Consider the following 5,673-nt stretch of genomic DNA (forward strand, 5'->3'; position numbering starts at 1 on the left):
AACATACTTGCTCTGTACCCTCAGGATCTCCTCCTTGAATGCCTCCCACTGCTCTGAAACTGATTTACCACTTTGGCGAAATTCAATCTCAGCTCAGCAACATTGGCTTTACCCCAATTGAGAACTTTTATTCCTGGTCCCCTTTGTCCTTTTCCATAACTACCTAAACCTTACTGAGTATGATCACTCGCACCAAAATGCTCTCCCACTGATACCCCTTATACCTGCCCCTCTTCGATCACAAGACCCAGTCCAGAACCGCCCCTCCCTTGATGGATTTGTTGCATACTGGATAAATAAATTCTCCTGAATGCATTTTAGGAATTCTCCACCATCTGTACCATTCACACTATCATTTTCCCAGTTAATATTCGGGGAGTTAAAATCCTCCACTTTTACAGCTCTATAGGTTTTGCACTTCTCAACATTCTGCCCATATATTTGTTCTTCTATTTCCCTCTAACTGCCTGGGAGTCTATAGTGCACTCCCAGTCGTGTGATCGCCCCTTTTTTGTTCTTGAATTCAACCCACATGGCCTCGTTTGATGACCCCCTCTCACACAACTTTCCTTTTCTCAGCTGCAGGATGCGTCAATAATCTCTCACAACTCAACTGAAAGCAGCTGGAATGTATAGCTTTGAGAGGGGCTTTCTGCACCGTCAGGGCTGGAAACTGTAGAGTTTGAATGTGTTCCGAACTGTACAGAGTATTCAACAAATATAGCAGGGCTGGGAGACATTGTGCTTTGTTAATACTGAACCAGAAATGCACATTATTCATTGCTTCTCATATTTAATTGAGCACGTTATCAGCTGGTTTTAAACGGGAACCTTTTGCGTGTTAAGCGAATGTGATGACCACTACACTACGGAACCCACTCTTTCAAAGCAGACTGCAACCTGAATGCAGCAACTTAGACCGCTCGGCCATCCTGACTGCTCAATATTATGTGTGGCCACCTGCAGTTTGATTTTGAACTTTTGTGTCCTGTCACATGAAGTAAATGAGGACATCAGGCGTATATCTGCCTGACACCGGGGAAACAGTGAGACAGACCTTGGAAAGAAAATATTAATTTTGAAAGAACAGTGACCCCGACGTGATTGGGCGAACACATTATTCTGCTGCGAATTTTGAAATTACATAGAACTTTTGCAAAGAAGGACTTGCATTTCTGGAACACCTTTCAGGAACTCATGATGCCCCAAAGCGCTTTACAGTCGTTGAGTTGTTTGAAGTGTTGTAGTGTGGGGAAAGATGTGCCCAAAGCACCCCACACGAACCTTAACTCTTTGCGAAGGAGTTCGGTGCAAATAATCAGGTGCCTAAGGGACTTGGACTTTCCTTGAATGAGTTCTGCTTGTACCTGTATTCAAGCTTGAAACAGCAACTGGGCTTCCATCTTACGGGAGCAGCGTGTGGCAGTTAGCGACGAGGTGACGAGGTTTGGGGTTGATGTACGTCACTTTCAATCTTTGAAATTTCACCAAGCAAAGAAATGATGAATCCAACTGTCCCTGTAATCCTTTTGTTCAGGTTTAATCACAGGAATATCTGCAGTCAGGATCTGAATAGTAATTAAAACCAACGACTTGCTTCGAGACAATCAGTATACTTTGTCACAGACAAGGCACCGGAAGGCTGGAAGGTAGATCACACCGGTTGCGGGAGCGCTGGTTGGTGGTGACATGGAAGTGCCTGCAGTGTGCGGGACCAGACTAATTCCACGCATCCACAATGAATGTCCCACCCTTTATTGGGGAAAAGTACAACAAGTTCCATCCCGTCGGAGCAATCTGAAGCTTTAACTGACTGACACCCTGGTTTGGGATGTCTTACAATTTACATTTCAGTTAGTCTCTGTGGCGCAATGTGTTAGCACGTTCAGCTATTAACTGAAAAGTTGGTGGTTCGAGCCCACCCAGGGACGATGCCTTTAACTGTTTTGTTCCCGAGGATTCGGTGCCGCACAATTCCAGGTTGCCATTTTGCGTTTAGGCTGCACGAATATATTCCGCAAACATTGCCAGCTGTGCTGTTATCCAGTGAGTTCCCACTCCCATACTTTTATGAACATTTAGTTCATGGAAAACGATAACAATTTTTTACATGGACCATGGTCCTCCATCCAGTCCATGAGAAATAAATTACGTTATTGTGTTTAAAGGAACTGGTGGAAATTGTCTGACCTATCGTTATGGCTTTGCTCAGATTCTGAGAGTCAACAGTTTGCGAAGAATTATCTCATGGCCAATGCCAAGCACGAAAATGTCTCTCAGCATTTGTTCTAGGAATCCCTCAAATTCGCAATGTCCTGCGAGGCGCCTTAATTCGGCGACATAGCGCGCCACTTCCTGGCCCTCCGACCGTTGGCACGTGTATAACCGATACCTCGCCATCAGATCGCTTTCTTTAGGATTTAGATGCTCGCAGACCAGCGTACACATTCTTCATAGGATTTAGTTGTTGGTGTCACCAGAGCTAGAAGATTCTTCATGAGGCCATAGGTTGCTGCCCCACAGACGGTAAGGAGGATCGCCCTTCATTTGGCAGCGTTCTCGTCCCCTTCCAGCTAGTTGGCCACGAAGTATTGGTCGAGTATCTCCACAAAGGCTTCGCAATCGTCCACTTCTCCAGGATACCAAATGTTCCTTGCATTTTTGCGTGGTTGTTCATTGGCTCGTCGCCAATTGATACGCTCATAATAAAGGATGAAACTTAGTATTGTGAATAATGAGTAAGTGTGACCTTAGCTCCTTTAATAAGACTCCAGAGTACAGGTACCTCATGGGTGGCCTGCTAACATACTGTGCTCCCAAGGGATACTGGGATCCCTTGGGACTCCGACAGGTAGGCCCTCTGGTGGTGGTGTGTATAGGTTGTCATGGGTTAAATACATAACACAAGATGTGTACAGAAATCAACCATGAAAAGCCCTGTCATTAGCCACAGGGGTTTCCTGCAATTTTCTGATCGCAAAGCGCTTTCAGTCCTTGTCCTTAAAATTGCAGACGCAGAAATTGGGGAGTTTAATGACTTTAACAGGAGGACATTGTTGTTTGGTGCCGTTCTGGTCAGAGAAATGTTTGTGAAAGGATCTTTTTGCAGAGAGAGGGATTGAGCATTTCACCTTGTTCCTGAACACTTCTCTCTGGGCACTGAGCTCAGCAGCAATTTCTGTCGTGTGGAGGCGATCACATTTCCCTCACACGTGAAAAGTTCCTGGTTCAAGCCTGCGCAGAAACATTATTTCTCAAACAAAAACTTGTCTGCAATAAAATTAATAAAAGCTGTTTAGGATACATTGTTGCATGAGCAATGCACATTTAAACCAGTCTCCTCAAATACAGATTGTGTAAAATCAGATCGGGGATAAAACTTCATCAAGGATAAAAGTTTCATGAATTATTAAAGTTCACTTATTGAAGTTTTGACTGTCCCTGTCCGCATTTCTTTCATTCTGTGAAACAACACTATCGGTTTACACCAGCGGAACTAAGCTGCATTTGAAACCCGCAAACAACTCATTAATTATTCGCTTTTCCCCAGTTCCAGAGCTCAGAGAGTTATTGTCCATCTCTGGGATAAAAGCAACCTCAGACCCGGGCCAAAGCTCCCCGTGCACCGAGCACAGGCTCAGGAAAACCCCGGGAGAGAGGGTATCCCGGTCACTGGGCCTTCCAGCAGCCCCGAACAAGCGCCCGGTCTGAAACTTTCCAGAGTAATAACTTGTAACTGGAGCATCTAACAGTAAGGACGGCCGAGCGGTCTGAGGCACTGCTTTCAATATTTGATTAAATTATCAACTCTCCCTCAGTTCGCATTTTTATCATTGTGCAAAAGAAGATCATGGGTTCATTAATGATATTTACCCGCGAAAGCAACATAAAAGTTTAATGAAAAGTAAACGCCCAACGTGGGGCTCGAACCCACGACCCTGAGATTAAGAGTCTCATGCTCTACCGACTGAGCTAGCCGGGCTTCTCAACATTTACTCTGTCAAACCCCTTCAGAATATTGTCTGTTTCAATGAGATCACCTCTCATTTTCGAAACTCCAGCAAGCATCGGCATATTCTACACAATCTCTCACCATAGGACAGTCCTCTCATCCCAGGAATCAATCTGGTGAACCTCCGTTGTACCACCTCCAAGGCAAGTGTATCCTTCCTCAGAAAAGGAGACCAAAACTGTGCGCAGTACTCCAGGTGTGGTCTCACCAGGGCCCTGCACAATTGGAGCAAGACTTCCTTACTCTTGCACTATGGGCGGAATATTAGGTGCTGCGGGCCGAATATCCTGTTTTTCTGCTGATTCTACGGTTGTATAAAAAGTTATAAAAATTCAACAGTCACTCAGCAAACATATTTGTATTTCCTTCAGTGTGCAACACATGTGGGTTGATTAATGATGATAACAATTATTCAGGATCTCACAGACTTGAAATATATTTGTCAGCTTGCTTTGTAAAAATGCTTTCTCTGACCGGGAATGAAACCCAGACCACGGCAGTGACAGCCCCAAATCCTAACCACTGGACGACCAGGGAACACTGCTTGCAGCCTCTGTGATAGCTTTAAATATAGTCAGATTACAATCACAGCTGAGAATTGTGCGGTGACACGGGGTGTAACTGGATTTGCGGGGAGCAGCGTGGAGGCCCCGACCTGTGTGAGAACACCAGCGGCAGGTCTGGGCCATAAAAGGAGCGGTGAGCGGCGTCCTGGGAGCAGCGTGGTGGTGTACCACGGCAAGGTACAGCGCGAGCTGGTGCAGGAGGGCGACGGCAGCGAAGAGTGATGTCATCAAAGTCCAGGTCGGTGATTGGAGCGTGGGCAGGTACAGCTGGAGCAGCGAGAGACTGGGGAGGAATGTGATCGAGGCCCAGGGGCGGCGTGAGTTCATGGTCAGGGGCCCAGGGGCAGCACGTACCAGCCCACACTGCGATATGTGTGGGCACTGGGTCTGTGCATCAGTACTGGTCTCCAGTCGTCTTGGATAACCCTTTCCACTGGACCAAGACCTAGCTCTGTCAAGTCCGTGTGATGGCTGGGGTGCAATGGTCACCACACGTTAAAAAAATCCACGCACAGGCATCTTCCACCCGTCAACATACAGTTCGGGACCTGGAATATTAGGTCCATCATTGAAACACCTGTGAACTCATCCTTTTTTGGCGTGGAAGCAAGTCATCCTCGCTTCGAGGGACTGCCTATGATGATGATGAACTGGATTTGCTGCAGTCCGCGGGCAGCAGGTGATGAAAGCGGGCGTGAGAGGGTGAGTGACAGGTGGGCACTGCTTCTGATGCTGTCTGACCCACGGTGGGAGTGGCCGGGGATTTTGAAGCCCTTTCATTGCACCAATGCAGGGTAATTGAAACTGTGTTCCAGGAACCTTCATGTCTACAAACATGGGCACTCTGCACTGTAGACCTCGTGGTGTAACGGTCGTGTGTCTGACTCCAGATCAGAAGGCTGCGTGTTTATATCACGTCGGGGTCACTGTAATTTTCCATATTGTTCTTCCGGAATTGAGATTTTCTTTGCTGTGTCGCAATTTACTTTCCCACCCATCTTTGTATCATCAGCAAACTTGGATCCATTACACTGGGTCCCTATATCCCAGGGATAGGGGAGGGAAGACACACCGGAGAAGTGTGAGCTTGTGGAC

At 46.7% G+C, this 5,673-nt stretch overlaps 1 non-coding gene across 1 annotated transcript; it reads right to left on the bottom strand.

Annotated features, from left to right (window-relative positions):
• Positions 1–3,909: 3,909 nt before the first annotated feature.
• Positions 3,910–3,982, bottom strand: trnak-cuu (transfer RNA lysine (anticodon CUU)). The gene has a single exon. It is a non-coding gene; the product is annotated as a tRNA-Lys (tRNA).
• Positions 3,983–5,673: the final 1,691 nt, after the last annotated feature.

This window comes from Pristiophorus japonicus, unplaced genomic scaffold (assembly GCF_044704955.1).
Source record: "Pristiophorus japonicus isolate sPriJap1 unplaced genomic scaffold, sPriJap1.hap1 HAP1_SCAFFOLD_43, whole genome shotgun sequence".
Lineage (NCBI taxonomy): Eukaryota > Metazoa > Chordata > Chondrichthyes > Pristiophoridae > Pristiophorus > Pristiophorus japonicus.